Here is a 22,513-nt window from a genome sequence, read left to right on the forward strand (position 1 = left end):
CTCGGTTTATAAAATCACGTTTCCAAACGGAAAATCAGGATGGTTCCATGTAAATCAGCTTAAGGTTTATGGAACGCAGCGCAGCCACTCGCACCACCTCTCATTGGCGATGGCAGACACTGAGGACCCGCCCACTAACAACCCGAGTTCCCCCTCCCCCAGCAGCAGCAGCACGTCCACAGACACGACCTTGACCACGTCCCCAGAATCAAATTTCACCCTGACGCTCGATTCGGCTGCTAGCGACAGCGACAGCACTACCGAAGCCCCTGAGAGACCCGAACAAAGATCCCTCGAACCAGGCCCCAGTCACTACAGGCCCAAAGACCCCGACGACAATACTCTCAGCCCCTTTGAAACAATTTATCTGCCCAATCCGGAACCTGACCCACCACCCGACGATAGCGACACCCCCCTGACAACCTCCCTACGGACAATGAAGCACTGGCACCGTGACAATTCCTGTCGCTTGACGAGAAATGATGAAGTGGACCCCACATCGGCACACGCCGCATTAGCACGCAAACTCCATGAAAGAGTTTGGCACCCAGGAGATGGTGACAGCTACGAGTCTGACTCCTACCATGGTAACCCCTTTGCACATCTTTTTGAAATGGAATCTTGAGGTGTACAGATGATGAGAGTCAGGAACCGATGTAGATTTACGGTGTCCTGTATCCTGATGGAGCCTGCCCACTTTTCTTTCTTTAATTTGTTATTTTTTTAAATGTTGAATGTTTCTTCTTTGTGCAACTATTTGTGTTGATCACACTGAATTTCTTGATACAGTTTATTCTTTCGGCCTCACACCAAAGTTCTTGATGCAGACATAATTACTCGCCTGACGCCACATGGCAGTTAGTGAAACAAGTTTGTCTGGAATCCATTTTGTTACAAATTCGTATCGCTCTTGGAAGGTCACTCAGGCAGTGGAGTAACGGCACTGATCCCCGTCCTGCCTGGGGACCCCCTATACATTTGGTCAGCCAAGCTCGGGTAGTGGAGTAACGGCACTGATCACCGCCCTACCCGGGGATCCCACCCATTCTTGCCCTGCCGCATTTGAGTCCTGTGGTTTAAAGAATGCTCTTTGCCACTACTTTTGCCCTTCCCGGCAACCCTTCGGATGCTATCCCCCCACATACTATTTACATGTAAGAAACACTTGGTTGGAAAAACAAGTTTGCAGAGGACGGAGAAATTGTCCGCCCACTCAGCTCATCGATCACAGGCTGCGAGAGTGCTTGCGCTGTGACACTGAATTTTTTGGGGGATGTCTTGTCTCCGCAAATGGTTGTTAAAAAATTTTTTTTTTATGAGGGAGTCACATATGGTGATTATAATGGGAAAATTGAGGTTAAGGAGACACAGACGGACATACGAGATGTTAAACAACACGATGATACCAGACACTATGCTTGTTCCCTTAGAGAGATACGAAGACACTTGACGGTGAAGGAAAACCGAAAAAAGATGAAGGCGACCCTGATGATCGGCATCATGATCGTCGCTGGAACAGTCCAGTTGCGCGCGTTACCCACTTCTACCCCCCTCACCACACAGGCCCTGAACATGACCACCCAACACAACACCTCCAGCCCGGACACTACACCGCGCACACCCAGCCACCGATACCCCCACATGGTGTGAGAACCTCATCAAGTGGTATTCACTGTCCTACACAGTGGACACCTTACTAGTAATAACCATATCGTACAGTGTCATTCAGACAATTAGATTGCGGAAATGGAGATGGAGAGCATCCCGCCCCCCAGTATATACATTTAGAGCCCCTTTCCTCAGACTCCAGCAAACCCCACACTCCCTCTGAACTTTTTTCTTTAATAAATTCCGCGGTTGTTGTTTTTGTTAATAAAATTTATTTTCTGTGTATGTGAATGTCAGTGATAGGCAGAAATGTGTTGCTGCTGTCGGATATCTTTTGTATTGGAAGATAAGTTCTTTGATTGTTAAATAGCAGCATGAGTGTAGTCTAGTTAGAGAGTTAGCGGTTCCCCTTTTACTGAATGTTAAATGGCCCCCTAGAGATTCTTAGACATATGTTGTTTAGGGAAATTAGGTAAATGTTTTTGGACCCATAGGACAGAGTAGAGTAGAACCTGTCCTTGGTTAAGGGTACCCAGCATCCCAAAAGAACAAAGAAGATCCAGTATTGTGATCTTCACACTTCGCGTTGAGGATCAAGAGGACGGAGTGTAGCCATCGGGGATGGCCACTTCCAATTAGGTACAGAGCAACTCGCAAAGACTGATGGGTAAAATACACAAGCCAAGAATCAGGCAGGCTCAGAGCCTGAAATGCATATTTGTCAGCAAAGTCCAGACGGCATCGAAATTCCATCCCATTAGCATGTTAATCAGGCCGATTAGCAGGTGATTGCCCATCTTCCCCAAAACAAAGGACTGCTACTCCAGCAACCGGGACAGTCCCAGACATTTCGGCACCACTCCCTGTCCAAGGGAAACGCAAACAACGGGGTCAGTGACCGCTTGGGACATGCCCAGCCATCCAGATCCCCGCCCACTTATTGGCTAAGGAATCGAACAGAGTGATCAGGAATCACCCAATTAGTAAGGCCCAAATCGAAGGACCGCCCAAAAGAGCGCAACCCCCCTCCCCCCCCGAGTATAAAGGAAGAGTTTGCCATATGTTCACTCTCTTTTGGCCTTGGTACCCCGCTCACGGCCATTGCCAACTGCAGCAACACCAGAAGCAAGTTCGCGTTCAACGGCCACTACCAGACGGATGAGCCCAGCTGAGCAGCAGTTACCACTTCGAACCCAAGAGATCTAGAATTGAACAGCGGCCACTGTATCCTGACCTAAGCCGGGTTCCCGAAGTTAAGTACAGGTTGTCTTAGTAATTGGTGTTTATGTTGCATGACTGATTGTATGTAAATAAAGTACCCTTGACCTTGAACTAACTAACTGGTGTTTGGCTCTTTGATGGTTAGCCGGTTGAAACTTGCGGTGGTATCATTCGATACCTGGCGACTCTAAGCATTCGGACATAGACAATATAGAAAGAAGGCAAATTCACTTATTGCCCTAATTGGAACAGAGCCACAGAAAAGGCCAAGGAGTAGAGAAAACGCACAACATAACCCCTGAAGATTCCAGTGCAAGCCATCAGGTTTAGCAACCCTGGCTGAATTTCCTCCTCTGCTGAGGGTTGACCATTGTTGGATCTAGATCCATGGTATTATAGGGTGTTGGTTACAGTTCAGCTGGCCTGAAGAACTCTTTGTAGTCACACATAGGCTAACTGTAAGTCTTTATTGATTCTTAGAAGTACTTACAAAGTAAAGGTAAAGGATACAAGCTAGGAACTGTCTCCACGCTGGCTTGTACACACACCTCTGTCCAACACTCAACTGACCCGGGGAGCAGGTCATGTGCTTCTTACATCACTGTGTGGGCAATACTGTACTCAGTCCCATATTAATCTATCTGTGTCAGACCTTTATACTACACATGGGTACAGGGAGCCCTCCAGTACTGCACCAAGTTAGCATTTGCTGGTCCTCGCATACATCGACTGGGGCCTTTGGAACAGGAAAGAGAACTGTGGATTCTTTTCTTCCCCCCCCCCCCCTCCCCCACCCCCTTCACCCTCTGAAGCCTTGGGACAGTAAGGCTACGTTCTGCTGGCCAAAACCAGTTCACCCAGCACAGGCTGGGGATTATAACCTGCGGCCTTGCATGTCTTCAGTTGGATACAGGGCGATGCATTCAGCTACGGAATCAGCCAGGCAACACCATGCTCTAAGAAATTAATATTTCTGCTGATAGTTTCCAACATTAGTAAAATATAGACAGGTCATATAGAGAAAGCAGCTCTGCAAGGGCCTTGATTGTGGCCTGCTTTAGAATTCCTATTCCTGGTTAGGTTTGACTTGTTTCCTGTTTTGTCATCAATCAAAATCCATCCTCTTAGTTTGCAAAAGTTGTTATTATGTTGGGCTGGAAGTAAGTACAGCCAGTTAAGATCTGTCTGTGAGGAATGCATTAAAGCCCTCAAACTCCCTTTGTTGCAGAATAGGAGATTGTGATTCTGTCACACACAGGTACAGAGCTCATAAACATTTTACTGCAAGATCTCAGTCACTGCTTGTAACCTCTAACTGTGCTGCAGGTCAGACTATGACTGAAACCTATTATAAAGCTATTCTGTGCTGAGTTTCCATTGTTTAGAGCTCTGTCTGATACTAACCCCCACCATTCTTCACTACAGTGCTTCTCTCAATATGTACTTTAAAACTCTCCTCAGAACCTGTTTGACATCACTTTTGCTTCTAGCTCTCCCACTGATGCGAAGAGTCTGTTAATTTTCTCCTCAGTGAAGCTTTGCAGGCTCTTTGTTGTGTTAAGCCGTGGCTCAGTAGGCAGCGTTTTTGCCTCTTAGTCATAATATGGATCAAAGTCTCAAACCTGGGACTTGAGCCCAAAATCTAGACCAGTAAACCCGGTGCGTTATTGAGGGATTGCTGCATGCCATTATTGGGATGAGACATTAATCTGAGGCCCATTCTGCCCTCTTAGGTGGAGATAGGGTATCCCATGGTACTCTTTGAAGAGGCTGTTTCCTGGTTAATATTTATCCCTCAAATCTACATCGCTAAAAAAGATTATCTGATCATTTATCTTATTGCTGTCTGTGGGAGCTTGCTGTGCAAAATTTGGCTGCTATGTTCCCTACATTCCAACAGTGACTGCACTTCAAAAATATTTAATTGACTGTAAAGTAAGTTTGGATGCCCTGAGTGTGTGAAAGGCAGAAGTATCTCTTTCTTCCTTTCTTCGTTAAAGGTGCTTTATAAATACTTGTTAGTATTTGTCTGACATCTGTCACATGGTGAGGAAGAATTGGGTTACAGGGCCTTACCTATGGATGTGCAGTAATTTCATCACCACCTTTTTTCACGTTTCTTTTTACCAATTTTGTTCACTTCCTCAAATGGCCATTTTTGACATGCGAGCAAAGCCAGTGAGTGGCCAGGAGAGGAAGTACATAAAAAGTACTATGATTTGGGATTTTTAGACAAGATATTCTGCTTAGATTTAGTGATCCTCAAATCTCCTAGGCACTAATTGCACCTTTATCACCCAAAATGGACCAAGGACCATAGAGAACCCTTGTCAGTGCACTCCAACTTTTTAATGTCACATTTCACCAGGTGAACATCACAATTAAGCCCTACCTTGACTTCATGTGTTGCCGACAATGCACACTTTCATGTGGGGTCGCTGCACTGACTTGTTTTCTAGCCCAGATGCACTGAGGCCATACGGCCTTTTGTGATTGGCTAACTCAGCACAGATCTGCACAACCCTAATTCCACACTGAGCAGCTTCTTGATCAAACAAGGCACTGAGTAAGCAATGGGATCTTCCTGCAATTATGACAAAGCCAAAGCACTCATGCCTGTGTCCCAATAGATGTAGTGTTTACAACATGATCTTATCGCCATGAGCCATATGGTGGCATTGCAGTGGTGGATTTGGGGTGGGTTGACCTTGGACTTCAATCTGCTAGAAAACACCCCCAAATAGGATGGTCATCTCTGATTGGATACATTCTGAGAGGTTTCATCACATGACCTACAAACACACTGCCCTCAGCCAACCTGCGATTGTTCACTTGACAAGTCTATCCTTGTGGTGGCTCACCTTCCCACACCAATTGTAAAGCAAACAGAATCTTTATTACCCAAAGTGGATGATTCTTCGCTGTCAGTTGAACATCATTTTTCCTCTCCCAATTTCTCTATTACTTTTTAAAAAGGAAAAAAAGGACATGGATTTCTATAGTATCTTTCAGAAACTCAAAATATTCAAAACACTTTACAATCAAGTACATATTGAAGGGTAGGGTTTGTACTGCTTTTTAAAAATATTTTTATTGAAGTTTTTACACATTGTACACACTACAAGCAGTAAGGGTAACTGTGCTGATTACACTATCCATGTTAATTTCCTTTGTATCGCCCCCACCCACCCCCCACCCCCTTCCCTCGTTGTTTCAGGGCCCTTTCCTGGGCTTTTCACTGTACAGTGAGTTGTTACACATTTGTAATGTTGAAAATGCAACAACAAATTAACAAATTTCCAGAATCAGAAATAGACCAGAATCAGGACATCTGTTTCTGTGATGTTGGTTGAGAGATAAACATTGTTCAGGACACTAGACAAATCTCGTTCTTAAAAATAGTACCATGGGATTATTATAAATACCTGAGGGCTTGGTTTAATGTCTGATCCAAAATACAGCTCTCTGGGGTGGCACAGTGGCGCAGTGGTTAGCACTGCTGCCTATGGCGCCGAGGTCCCAGGTTTGACCCCGGCCCCGGCCTCCGTGTGAAGTTTGCACATTCTCCCCGTGTCTGCATGGTCTCACCCCCACAACCCAAAAATGTGCAGGTTAGGTGGATTGGCCACGATAAATTGCCCCTTAATTGGAAAAAATGAATGGGGTACTCTAATTTAAAAAAAAATACAGCACTCCGTCAGCATTCCCTTAGTACTGCACTGGGAATGCCAGCCTAGAAACACGTGCTACTCTCTGGGGTGGGACTTGAACTCATAACCTTCTGATTGATTTGTGCTACCCACCGAGGCAAGGCTGACGCTAATGGGTGACAAATAAAATGATCATTTGTATCCATGAAAACTGTTGGTTTGTTTAAAACGCAATTGGCTCATTTTGCAGGAAAGAAAACCTGCTATACAATTGAATGTAGCCTATACACAACCTGCTTTCCAGTAATGTTTACTTTTTGGGGACCCTGCGCAAGGTTCAGTTTGGAGACCCTATATTTAACTAAAGATACGTAAATAAAATATGGAATGTGGTGTCAATTTTGCACATTTACAATCCTAATCAGGCCTGTTTGCAACAGGTGATATAACAATAGCTGCCACATGATCAGTGGTTAGCTATGACCGTTGAGAGGTGCCTTTTACGGGGTTTGCACAAGGCACTATCACAGGTACTGGAGGCTATTCAGTCCCTCGAGCCTATTCCACCATTCAATTAGAACACAACTGACCTGTACTTTAATCCCATTTACCTGCCTTTGTTCCATATTCCTCGATGCCCTTTACTCAACAAAAATCCACGAAACTCTCAAAAGCCCTCAACTCTCCCTCGCCACTATACTTTTTGGGGGGCGCGAGTTTCAGATATCCATTACGAGTTGTGTGAAATCCTGCTTCCTGACCTGATCCTTGAACAACCTGAAGATTATTTCCCCCATTTATGAATTCTCCCCACCAGTGAAATCGTTACTTAACTCATTTAGTCATTTTATCATTTTAAACACCTCAATTAGCTCACCCCTCAACCTGCCAAACTCAAAAGGATACAAATAATCTTTATGCAAGCTGTCCTGACTATTCGACTCTTTAACCCCGATTTGCTTGGGGCAATTGCACAGGGCGCACAGTACTAAACATCCTGCAGACCGTCATTTCATCATTGACTTTTAATGTCCCTGGCGCAATAAATTCTGTTAATTACACTCAATCCCACGTGCAAATATTAATAAAGTACACAGGATTCCTTTTTCATCGCCTTGATTTCTATTGCAATCGGTCTGATTCCTATTTGACCGTGCAGATTCTTTTGCACTAAATAAATAAAATATTTGTGCCGGAAACTTAAAGCAAGCGTCTATGAGGTGTAAATATATCCTGTTGTTACAGGTGAGACACTGACCAAGGTACAAGCAATAGTTCACACCCGAAAACTTAACCTGGCTTTGCTGGTTTCAGGTGACCGACTGAGCTACTGCGCTTTCTGGAGGACAAAATGCAGCTTCAAAAAAAATTGCTGCCAGCAGCATCTTCAATGGTTGCCTGGATTTTTCACTGTACAACGTGAAATCAAGCGAACCATTTTCAACTTGGAATAAAAGGATGGAAATGTGAAATCGGCGCCAGGATTTTCGAGGAGTGTTTTTTGGGTGATCGTGTTGGTGTCAGATTGGGAGATGTTTGATGATGAGGGTGCCGTGCTGCTTTAACGGGGAGGTGCAGAGTTTGCTCCGGGCATGCGCTCACCGGCTCGGATGGAGTTGAGGGGAAAAGCGACAAGAAATCGGTGCAATTTCACCCGGAGAAACTGACAGCGGCGAAAAACGGGGCTCAAACCGGAGCCGCTCCGCTTCCGCCGGCCCGAGGGATCACCAGCGATCACCCATCCCAATCCCAGCTGGCAAACTGGGATCGTCACCCGCTTTGGACTGGGAAGGATTGCAGATTGTAAGCGGTCGGGAGGATCGGAATCTCACCGAATGACTGGCAGCGGGAGGCAGCCCTATACAGGTAAGATCCCAACCGATTGCCAGCGATACACAGTGATCTACTCTCAACATCGCGACCCACTCCCAACACAGTGATCCACTCCCAACATCGCGATCCACTCCCAACACAGCGATCCACTCCTACAGAGCGATCCACTCCCAGCACAGCGATCCACTCCTACAGAGCGATCCACTCCCAGCACAGTGATCCACCCCCAACACAGTGATCCACTCATACAGAGCGATCCACTCCCAACATCGCGATCCACTCCCAACACAGCGATCCACTCCTACAGAATGATCCACTCCCAACATCGCGATCCACTCCCAACACAGTGATCCACTCCTACAGAGTGATCCACTCTCAACATCGCGATCCACTCCCAACACAGTGATCCACTCCCAACATCGCGATCCACTCCTACACAGCGATCCACTCCTACAGAGCGATCCACTCCCAGCACAGTGATCCACTCCCAACACAGTGATCCACTCATACAGAGCGATCCACTCCCAACATCGCGATCCACTCCCAACACAGCGATCCACTCCTACAGAATGATCCACTCCCAACATCGCGATCCACTCCCAACACAGTGACCCACTCCTACAGAGTGATCCACTCTCAACATCGCGATCCACTCCCAACACAGCGATCCACTCCTACAGAGTGATCCACCCCAGCATCGCGATCCACTCCCAACACAATGATCCACTCACACAGAGCGATCCACTCCCAACATAGCGATCCACTCCCAACACAGCGATCCACTCCTACAGAACGATCCACTCCCAACGCCGCGATCCACTCACAACACAGTGATCCACTCCTGCAGAGTGATCCACTCCCAACACAATGATCCACCCCTACAGCGTGATCCACTCCCAACACCGCGATCCACTCCCAACACAGTGATCCACTCCTACGACGACCCACTCTCAACATCGCGATCCAATCCCTACAGCGAGCCACTCCCTACAGTGATCCACTCTCAACACAGCGATCCACTCCCAACATCGCGATCCAATCCCAACATCGCGATCCACTCCCTACAGTGATCCACTCTCAAGACAATGACCCACTCCCAACATCGCGATCCACTCCAACACAGTGAACCACTCCCAACATCACGATCCACTCCCAACACAATGATCCACCCCAACAGCGATTCACTCTCAACGCAGTGATACACTCCCTACATCGCGATCCACTCCCAACAGTGATTCACTCCCAACATCGCGATCCACTCCCTACAGTGATCCACTCTCAAGACAATGACCCACTCCCAACATCGCGATCCACTCCAACACAGTGATCCACTCCCAACATCACGATCCACTCCCAACACAATGATCCACCCCAACAGCGATCCACTCTCAACGCAGTGATACACTCCCTACATCGCGATCCACTCCCAACAGTGATTCACTCCCAACGTCGCGATCCACTTCCAACACATTGATCCACTCCCTACAATGATCCACTCCCAACACAGTGATGCACTCCTAACATCGCGATCCACTCCCTACACTGTGATCCACTCCCACAGAGTAATCCACCCCCAACATCGCGATCCAACCCCAACACAGTGTCCCACTTCCTACAGCGATCCACTCTCAACGCAGTGGTCCACTCCCAACATCGCGATCCACTCTCAACACAGTGATCAACACCTTACAGAGTGATCCACTCTCAACACATTGATCAATTCCCTACATCGCGATCCACTTCCAACACAGCGATCCACTCCCAACACAGCGATCCACTCTCTACGGAGTGATCCACTCTCCCACATCGCGATCCACTCCCAACACAGTGATCCACTACCTAGAGTGATCCACTCCCCACATCGCAATCCACTCCCAACACCGCGATCCACTCCCTACACAGCGATCCATTCCCAAATCCGCGACCAACTCCCAGCACCGTGATCCACTCCCTGCACAGCGATCCACCCCCTACACAGTGATCCCCAACACCACGATTCACCCCGACACAGTGATCCACCCCCTACACAGCGATCCACCCCCTACACAGTGATCCAACCCCAGCTTTGTAATCCCCCAACATCGCGATTCACTCCCTACACAGTGATCCACTCTCTACATCGCGATCCACCCCATACACAGTGATCTATTCCCAACATCGCATCCAAAGACACAGTGCTCCACTCCCGATAAAATGATCCACTCCCAACATCGCTATCCACCCACACAGTGCTCCACTCCCAACATAGTGCTCCACTCTCAACATCGCGATCCACTCCCCACAGAGTGATCCACTCCCACCATTGCGATCCACTCCCAACACCGTGATCCACTCACACACTGATCCACTCCCAACATTGTGATCCACACCATACATAGTGATCGACTCTCAACATCGCAATCCACCGACACAATGAACCACTCCCTACATAGTGACCCACTCCCATCACAATACACTGTATCTACTCCCGACATCGTGATCCACCCCCTGCACAGTGATCAACTCCCAACATAATGATCCACTCCCCGCACAGTGACCCACTCCCCGCACAGTGATCCACCCACAAAGTGATCCACTCCCATTGTTGCGACCCATCCGACAGTGACCCACTCCCTGCACAGTGACCCATTCCCAACATTGCAACATACTCAACAGTGATCCACCCCTTACACACTGATGCATTCCCGAAATTGCGATCCACACTGATACATCGATCCACCCGACACCATGATCCACTCCGTACCCAATGATCCACTCCCAACATCGCGACCCATCCCGACACAGTGATCTACTCGATACACAATGATTGCCACCTACTCTACGATCCACTCCATATATAGTGATCAATTCCAAACATTGCAACAAGCCAGCGAAAGTGATCCACTCCCAGCTTGACAATCCTCAGACAAAGCGATCCACTCCCAGCTTCACAATCCACAGACACAGTGATCCAATCCCAGCGTGACAATCCACCGACAGAGTGATCCACTCCCAGCTTGACAATCCACAGACACAGTGATCCACTCCCAGCTTGACAATCCACAGACACAGTGATCCACTCCCAGCTTGACAATCCTCAGACACAGCGATCCACTCCCAGCGTCATAATCCACAGACACAGTGATCCACTCCCAACTTGACAATCCACAGACACAGTGATCCACTCCCAGCTTGACAATCCACAGACACAGTGATCCACTCCCATCTTGACAACCCACGGACACAGTGATCCACTCCCAGCTTGACAATCCACTGACACAGTGATCCACTCCCAGCTTGACAATCCACCGACAGAGTGATCCACTCCCAGCTTGACAATCCACTGACACAGTGATCCACTCCCAGCTTGACAATCCACTGACACAGTGATCCACTCCCAGCTTGACAATCCACCGACAGAGTGATCCACTCCCAGCTTGACAATCCACTGACACAGTGATCCACTCCCAGCTTGACAATCCACTGACACAGTGATCCACTCCCAGCTTGACAATCCACTGACACAATGATCCACTCCCAGCTTGACAATCCACAGACACAGTGATCCACTCCCAGCTTGACAATCCAGACACAGTGATCCACTCCCAGCTTGACAATCCACCGACAGAGTGATCCACTCCCAGCTTGACAATCCACTGACACAGTGATCCACTCCCAGCTTGACAATCCACCGACAGAGTGATCCACTCCCAGCTTGACAATCCACGGACAGAGTGATCCACCCCCAGCTTGACAATCCACTGACAGAGCGATCCACTCCCAGCTTGACAATCCACTGACACAGTGATCCACTCCCAGCTTGACAATCCAGATACAGTGATCCACTCCCAGCTTGACAATCCAGATACAGTGATCCACTCCCAGCTTCACAATCCACAAACACAGTGATCCACTCCCAGCTTGACATTACACCAACACAGTGATCCACTCCCAGTTTGACAATCCACAAACACAGTGATCCACTCCCAGCTTGACAATCCACAGACACAGTGACCACTCCCAGCTTGATATTACACCAACACAGTGATCCACTCCCAGTTTGACAATCCAGATACAGTGATCCACTCCCAGCTTCACAATCCACAAACACAGTGATCCACTCCCAGCTTGACATTACACCAACACAGTGATCCACTCCCAGTTTGACAATCCACTGACACAGTGACCACTCCCAGCTTGACAATCCACTGACACAGTGATCCACTCCCAGCTTGACAATCCACAGACACAGTGATCCACTCCCAGCTTGACAATCCACAGACACAGTGATCCACTCCCAGCTTGACAATCCACAGACACAGTGATCCACTCCCAGCTTGACAATCCACAGACACAGTGATCCACTCCCAGCTTGACAATCCACTAACACAGTGATCCACTCCCAGCTTGACAATCCACTGACACAGTGATCCACTCCCAGCTTGACAATCCACAGACACAGTGATCCACTCCCAGCTTGACAATCCACAGACACAATGATCCACTCCCAACTTGACGATCCACCGACAGAGTGATCCACTCCCAGCTTGACAATCCACTAACACAGTGATCCACTCCCAGCTTGACAATCTACCGACAGAGTGATCCACTCCCAGCTTGACAATCCACTAACACAGTGATCCACTCCCATCTTGACAATCCACCGACACAGTGATCCACTCCCAGCTTGACAATCCACAGACACAGTGATTCACTCCCAGCTTGACAATCCACTGACACAGTGATCCACTCCCAGCTTGACAATCCACCGACAGAGTGATCCACTCCCAGCTTGACAATCCACTGACACAGTGATCCACTCCCAGCTTGACAATCCACTGACACAGTGATCCACCCCCAGCTTGACAATCCAGACACAGTGATCCACTCCCAGCTTGACAAACCACATACACAGTGATCCACTCCCAGCTTGGCAATCCACCGACAGAGTGATCCACCCCCAGCTTGACAATCCACTGACACAGTGATCCACTCCCAGCTTGACAATCCACTGACACAGTGATCCACTCCCAGCTTGACGATCCACTGACACAGTGATCCACTCCCAGCTTGACAATCCACTGACACAGTGATCCACTCCCAGCTTGACAATCCACAGACACAGTGATCCACTCCCAGCTTGACAATCCACAGACACAGTGATCCACTCCCAGCTTGACAATCCACTGACACAGTGATCCACTCCCAGCGTGACAATCCACAGACACAGTGATCCACTCCCAGCTTGACAATCCACCGACAGAGTGATCCACTCCCAGCTTGACAATCCACAGACACAGTGATCCACTCCCAGCTTGACAATCCACAGGCACAGTGACCCACTCCCAGCTTGACAATCCACTGACACAGTGATCCACCCCCAGCTTGACAATCCACAGACACAGTGATCCACTCTCAGCTTGACAATCCACAGACACAGTGATCCACTCCCAGCTTGGCAATCCACAGACACAGTGATCCACTCCCAGCTTGACAATCCACTGACACAGTGAACCACTCCCAGCTTGACAATCAAAAGACAAAGTGATCCACTCCAAGCGTGACAATCCAGATACAGTGATCCACTCCCAGCTTGACAATCCACAGACACAATGATCCACTCCCAGCTTGACAATCCACTGACACAGTGATCCACTCCCAGCTTGACAATCCAGACACAGTGATCCACTCCCAGCTTGACAAACCACATACACAGTGATCCACTCCCAGCTTGGCAATCCACCGACAGAGTGATCCACCCCCAGCTTGACAATCCACTGACACAGTGATCCACTCCCAGCTTGACAATCCACTGACACAGTGATCCACTCCCAGCTTGACGATCCACTGACACAGTGATCCACTCCCAGCTTGACAATCCACTGACACAGTGATCCACTCCCAGCTTGACAATCCACAGACACAGTGATCCACTCCCAGCTTGACAATCCACAGACACAGTGATCCACTCCCAGCTTGACAATCCACTGACACAGTGATCCACTCCCAGCGTGACAATCCACAGACACAGTGATCCACTCCCAGCTTGACAATCCACTGACACAGTGAACCACTCCCAGCTTGACAATCCACTGACACAGTGATCCACCCCTAGCTTGACAATCCAGACACAGTGATCCACTCCCAGCTTGACAAACCACATACACAGTGATCCACTCCCAGCTTGGCAATCCACCGACAGAGTGATCCACCCCCAGCTTGACAACCCACTGACACAGTGATCCACTCCCAGCTTGACAATCCACTGACACAGTGATCCACTCCCAGCTTGACGATCCACTGACACAGTGATCCACTCCCAGCTTGACAATCCACTGACACAGTGATCCACTCCCAGCTTGACAATCCACAGACACAGTGATCCACTCCCAGCTTGACAATCCACAGACACAGTGATCCACTCCCAGCTTGACAATCCACGGACACAGTGATCCACTCCCAGCGTGACAATCCACAGACACAGTGATCCACTCCCAGCTTGACAATCCACCGACAGAGTGATCCACTCCCAGCTTGACAATCCACAGACACAGTGATCCACTCCCAGCTTGACAATCCACAGGCACAGTGATCCACTCCCAGCTTGACAATCCACTGACACAGTGATCCACCCCCAGCTTGACAATCCACAGACACAGTGATCCACTCTCAGCTTGACAATCCAGACACAGTGATCCACTCCCAGCTTGACAACCCACTGACAGAGTGATCCACTCCCAGCTTGGCAATCCACAGACACGGTGATCCACTCCCAGCTTGACAATCCACTGACACATTGATCCACTCCCAGCTTGACAATCCACTGACACAGTGATCCACTCCCAGCTTGGCAATCCACAGACACAGTGATCCACTCCCAGCTTGACAATCCACTGACACAGTGATCCACTCCCAGCTTGGCAATCCACAGACACAGTGATCCACTCCCAGCTTGACAATCCACTGACACAGTGAACCACTCCCAGCTTGACAATCAAAAGACAAAGTGATCCACTCCAAGCGTGACAATCCAGATACAGTGATCCACTCCCAGCTTGACAATCCACAGACACAGTGATCCACTCCCAGCTTGACAATCCACTGACACAGTGATCCACTCCCAGCTTGACAATCCACCGACACAGTGATTCACTCCCAGCTTGACAACCCACAGACACAGTGATCCACTCCCAGCTTGACAATCCACTGACACAGCGATTCACTCCCAGCTTCGCAATCCACAGACACAGTGATCCACTCCCAGCTTGGCAATCCACTGACACAGTGATCCACCCCCAGCTTGACAATCCAGACACAGTGATCCACTCCCAGCTTGACAAACCACATACACAGTGATCCACTCCCAGCTTGACAATCCACCGACAGAGTGATCCACTCACAGCTTGACAATCCACCGACAGAGTGATCCACTCCCAGCTTGACAATCCACTGACACAGTGATCCACTCCCAGCTTGACAATCCACTGACACCGTGATCCACTCCCAGCTTGACAATCCACCGACAGAGTGATCCACTCCCAGCTTGACAATCCACTGACACAGTGATCCACTCCCAGCTTGACGATCCACTGACACAGTGATTCACTCCCAGCTTGACAATCCACTGACACAGTGATCCACTCCCAGCTTGACAATCCACAGACACAGTGATCCACTCCCAGCTTGACAATCCACAGACACAGTGATCCACTCCCAGCTTGACAATCCACTGACACAGTGATCCACTCCCAGCTTGACAATCCACTGACACAGTGATTCACGCCCAGCTTGACAATCCACAGGCACAGTGATCCACTCCCAGCTTGACAATCCACCGACAGAGTGATCCACTCCCAGCTTGACAATCCACAGACACAGTGATCCACTCCCAGCTTGACAATCCACTGACACAGTGATCCACTCCCAGTTTGACAATCCACCGACACAGTGATCCACTCCCAGCTTGACAATCCACAGACACAGTGATCCACTCCCAGCTTGACAATCCACCGACACAGTGATCCACTCCCAGCTTGACAATCCACAGACTCAGTGATCCACTCCAAGCTTGACAATCCACCGACAGAGTGATCCACTCCCAGCTTGACAATCCACAGACACAGTGATCCACTCCCAGCGTGACAATCCACAGACACAGCGATCCACTCCCAGCTTGACAATCCACAGACACAGTGATCCACTCCCAGTTTGACAATCCACAGACACAGTGATCCACTCCCAGGTGACAATCCACCGACAGAGTTCTCCACTCCCAGCTTGACAATCCACAGACACAGTGATCCACTCCCAGCTTGACAATCCACTGACACAGTGATCCACTCCCAGCTTGACAATCCACTGACACAGTGATCCACTCCCAGCTTGACAATCCACCGACACAGTGATTCACTCCCAGCTTGACAACCCACAGACACAGTGATCCACTCCCAGCTTGACAATCCACTGACACAGTGATCCACTCCCAGCTTGACAATCCACTGACGCAGTGATCCACCCCCAGCTTGACAATCCAGACACAGTGATCCACTCCCAGCTTGACAATCCAGACACAGCGATTCACTCCCAGCTTGACAATCCACTGACACAGTGATCCACTCCCAGCTTGACAATCCACTGACACAGTGACCACTCCCAGCTTCGCAATCCACAGACACAGTGATCCACTCCCAGCTTGACAATCCACTGACACAGTGATCCACTCCCAGCGTGACAATCCACTGACACAGTGATCCACTCCCAGCTTGACAACCCACTGACAGAGTGATCCACTCCCAGCTTGGCAATCCACAGACACAGTGATCCACTCCCAGCTTGACAATCCACTGACACATTGATCCACTCCCAGCTTGACAATCCACTGACACAGTGATCCACTCCCAGCTTGACAATCCACCGACACAGTGATTCACTCCCAGCTTGACAACCCACAGACACAGTGATCCACTCCCAGCTTGACAATCCACTGACACAGTGATCCACTCCCAGCTTGACAATCCACTGACGCAGTGATCCACCCCCAGCTTGACAATCCAGACACAGTGATCCACTCCCAGCTTGACAATCCAGACACAGCGATTCACTCCCAGCTTGACAATCCACTGACACAGTGATCCACTCCCAGCTTGACAATCCACTGACACAGTGACCACTCCCAGCTTCGCAATCCACAGACACAGTGATCCACTCCCAGCTTGACAATCCACTGATACAGTGATCCACTCCCAGCGTGACAATCCACTGACACAGTGATCCACTCCCAGCTTGACAACCCACTGACAGAGTGATCCACTCCCAGCTTGGCAATCCACAGACACAGTGATCCACTCCCAGCTTGACAATCCACTGACACATTGATCCACTCCCAGCTTGACAATCCACTGACACAGTGATCCACTCCCAGCTTGGCAATCCACAGACACAGTGATCCACTCCCAGCTTGACAATCCACTGACACAGTGACCACTCCCAGCTTGACAATCCACAGACACAGTGATCCACTCCCAGCTTGACAATCCACTGACACAGTGAACCACTCCCAGCTTGACAATCCACCGACACAGTGATCCACCCCCAGCTTGACAATCCACTGACACAGTGATCCACTCCCAGCTTGACAAATCCACAGACACAGTGATCCACTCCCAGCTTGACAATCCAGATACAGTGATCCACTCCCAGCTTGACAATCCACAGACACAGTGATCCACTCCCAGCTTGCCAATCCACTGACACAGTGATCCACTCCCAGCTTGACAATCCACTGACACAGTGATCCACTCCCAGCTTGACAATCCACTGACACAGTGACCACTCCCAGCTTCGCAATCCACAGACACAGTGATCCACTCCCAGCTTGACAATCCACTGACACAGTGATCCACTCCCAGCGTGACAATCCACTGACACAGTGATCCACTCCCAGCTTGACAACCCACTGACAGAGTGATCCACTCCCAGCTTGGCAATCCACAGACACAGTGATCCACTCCCAGCTTGACAATCCACTGACACATTGATCCACTCCCAACTTGACAATCCACTGACACAGTGATCCACTCCCAGCTTGGCAATCCACAGACACAGTGATCCACTCCCAGCTTGACAATCCACTGACACAGTGACCACTCCCAGCTTGACAATCCACAGACACAGTGATCCACTCCCAGCTTGACAATCCACTGACACAGTGAACCACTCCCAGCTTGACAATCCACCGACACAGTGATCCACCCCCAGCTTGACAATCCACTGACACAGTGATCCACTCCCAGCTTGACAAATCCACAGACACAGTGATCCACTCCCAGCTTGACAATCCAGATACAGTGATCCACTCCCAGCTTGACAATCCACAGACACAGTGATCCACTCCCAGCTTGCCAATCCACTGACACAGTGATCCACTCCCAGCTTGACAATCCACCGACACAGTGATTCACTCCCAGCTTGACAACTCACACACACAGTGATCCACTCCCAGCTTGACAATCCACTGACACAGTGATCCACTCCCAGCTTGACAATCCACTGACACAGTGATCCACTCCCAGCTTGACAATCCGCCGACAGAGTGATCCACTCCCAGCTTGACAATCCACTGACACAGTGATCCACTCCCAGCTTGACAATCCACTGACACAGTGATCCACTCCCAGCTTGACGATCCACTGACACAGTGATTCACGCCCAGCTTGACAATCCACTGACACAGTGATCCACTCCCAGCTTGACAATCCACAGACACAGTGATCCACTCCCAGCTTGACAATCCACAGACACAGTGATCCACTCCCAGCTTGACAATCCACTGACACAGTGATCCACTCCCAGCTTGACAATCCACTGACACAGTGATCCACTCCCAGCTTGACAATCCACAGACACAGTGATCCACTCCCAGCTTGACAATCCACCGACAGAGTGATCCACTCCCAGCTTGACAATCCACAGACACAGTGATCCACTCCCAGCTTGACAATCCACTGACACAGTGATCCACTCCCAGTTTGACAATCCACCGACACAGTGATCCACTCCCAGCTTGACAATCCACAGGCACAGTGATCCACTCCCAGCTTGACAATCCACCGACACAGTGATCCCCTCCCAGCTTGACAATCCACAGACACAGTGATCCACTCCAAGCTTGACAATCCACCGACAGAGTGATCCACTCCCAGCTTGACAATCCACAGACACAGTGATCCACTCCCAGCTTGACAATCCACAGACACAGTGATCCACTCCCAGCTTGACAATCCACAGACACAGTGATCCACTCCCAGTTTGACAATCCACAGACACAGTGATCCACTCCCAGGTGACAATCCACCGACAGAGTTCTCCACTCCCAGCTTGACAATCCACAGACACAGTGATCCACTCCCAGCTTGACAATCCACTGACACAGTGATCCACTCCCAGTTTGACAATCCACCGACACAGTGATCCACTCCCAGCTTGACAATCCACTGGCACAGTGATCCACTCCCAGTTTGACAATCCACCGACACAGTGATCCACTCCCAGCTTGACAATCCACTGACACAGTGATCCACTCCCAGCTTGACAATCCACTGACGCAGTGATCCACCCCCAGCTTGACAATCCAGACACAGTGATCCACTCCCAGCTTGACAATCCAGACACAGCGATTCACTCCCAGCTTGACAATCCACTGACACAGTGATCCACTCCCAGCTTGACAATCCACTGACACAGTGACCACTCCCAGCTTCGCAATCCACAGACACAGTGATCCACTCCCAGCTTGACAATCCACTGACACAGTGATCCACTCCCAGCGTGACAATCCACTGACACAGTGATCCACTCCCAGCTTGACAACCCACTGACAGAGTGATCCACTCCCAGCTTGGCAATCCACAGACACAGTGATCCACTCCCAGCTTGACAATCCACTGACACATTGATCCACTCCCAGCTTGACAATCCACTGACACAGTGATCCACTCCCAGCTTGGCAATCCACAGACACAGTGATCCACTCCCAGCTTGACAATCCACTGACACAGTGACCACTCCCAGCTTGACAATCCACAGACACAGTGATCCACTCCCAGCTTGACAATCCACTGACACAATGAACCACTCCCAGCTTGGCAATCCACCGACACAGTGATCCACCCCCAGCTTGACAATCCACTGACACAGTGATCCACTCCCAGCTTGACAAATCCACAGGCACAGTGATCCACTCCCAGCTTGACAATCCAGATACAGTGATCCACTGCCAGCTTAACAATCCACAGACACAGTGATCCACTCCCAGCTTGCCAATCCACTGACACAGTGATCCACTCCCAGCTTGACAATCCACCGACACAGTGATTCACTCCCAGCTTGACAACCCACAGACACAGTGATCCACTCCCAGCTTGACAATCCAGACACAGTGATCCACCCCCAGCTTGACAATCCACAAACACAGTGATCCACTCCCAGCTTGACAATCCACTAACACAGCGATTCACTCCCAGCTTCGCAATCCACAGACACAGTGATCCACTCCCAGCTTGACAATCCACTGACACAGCGATCCACTCCCAACTTGACAATCCACAGACACAGTGATCCACTCCCAGCTTGACAATCCACAGACACAGTGATCCACTCCCAGCTTCGCAATCCACAGACACAGTGATCCACCCCCAGCTTGCCAATCCACAGATACAGTGATCCACTCCCAGCTTCACAATCCACTGACACAGTGATCCACTCCCAACTTGACAATCCACTGACACAGTGATCCACTCCCAGCTTGACAATCCACTGACACAGTGATCCACTCCCAGCTTCACAATCCACTGACACAGTGATCCACTCCCAGCTTGACAATCCACCGACACAGCGATTCACTCCCAGCTTGACAATCCACTGACACAGCGATTCACTCCCAGCTTCGCAATCCACAGACACAGTGATCCACTCCCAGCTTGACAATCCACCGACAGAGTGATCCACTCCCAGCTTGACAATCCACCAACACAGTGATCCACTCCCAGCTTGACAATCCACCGACACAGCGATTCACTCCCAGCTTCGCAATCCACAGACACAGTGATCCACTCCCAACTTGACAATCCACAGACACAGTGATCCACTCCCAACTTGACAATCCACTGACAGAGTGATCCACTCCCAGCTTGACAATCCACTGACACAGTGATCCACTCCCAGCTTGACAATCCACCGACACAGTGATCCACTCCCAGCTTGACAATCCAGACACAGTGATCCACTCCCAGCTTGACAATCCACTGACAGAGTGATCCACTCCCAGCTTGACAATCCACTGACACAGTGATCCACTCCCAGCTTGACAATCCACAGGCACAGTGATCCACTCCCAGCTTGACAATCCACAGACACAGTGATCCACTCCCAACTTGACAATCCAGATACAGTGATCCACTCCCAGCTTGACAATCCACTGACAGAGTGATCCACTCTCAGCTTGACAATCCAGATACAGTGATCCACTCCCAGCTTCACAATCCACTGACATAGTGATCCACTCCCAGCTTGACAATCCATCAACAGAGTGATCCACCCCCAGCTTGACAATCCACTGACACAGTGATCCACTCCCAGCTTGACAATCCACAGACACAGTGATCCACTCCGAGCTTGACAATCCACTGACACAGTGACCACTCCCAGCTTGACAATCCACCGACACAGTGATCCACTCTCAGCTTGACAATCCACAGACACAGTGATCCACTCCGAGCTTGACAATCCACTGACACAGTGACCACTCCCAGCTTGACAATCCACCGACACAGTGATCCACTCTCAGCTTGACAATCCAGATACAGTGATCCACTCCCAGCTTGACAATCCACTGACAGAGTGATCCACTCCCAGCTTGACAATCCACAGGCACAGTGATCCACTCCCAGCTTGACAATCCACTGACACAGTGATCCACTCTCAGCTTGACAATCCAGATACAGTGATCCACTCCCAGCTTGACAATCCACCGGCACAGTGATCCACTCTCAGCTTGACAATCCAGATACAGTGATCCACTCCCAGCTTGACAATCCACTGACAGAGTGATCCACTCCCAGCTTGACAATCCACAGACACAGTGATCCACTCCCAGCTTGGCAATCCAGATACAGTGATCCACTCCCAGCTTGACAATCCAGATACAGTGATCCACTCCCAGCTTC

The 22,513-nt window shown here is 49.7% G+C and overlaps 1 protein-coding gene across 1 annotated transcript in view; it reads left to right on the top strand.

The window, feature by feature from the left end:
• Positions 1-8,068: 8,068 nt before the first annotated feature.
• Positions 8,069-22,513, top strand: part of glis2b (GLIS family zinc finger 2b) — a 265,569-nt gene continuing 251,124 nt past the window's right edge. The window contains exon 1 of the mRNA XM_072481431.1: positions 8,069-8,345. The gene's annotated coding sequence lies outside the window, so the exon portion shown is untranslated. The remainder of the gene's footprint in view (positions 8,346-22,513) is intronic.

The sequence above is a fragment of the Scyliorhinus torazame genome, chromosome 17 (assembly GCF_047496885.1).
Source record: "Scyliorhinus torazame isolate Kashiwa2021f chromosome 17, sScyTor2.1, whole genome shotgun sequence".
Taxonomy (NCBI): domain Eukaryota; kingdom Metazoa; phylum Chordata; class Chondrichthyes; order Carcharhiniformes; family Scyliorhinidae; genus Scyliorhinus; species Scyliorhinus torazame.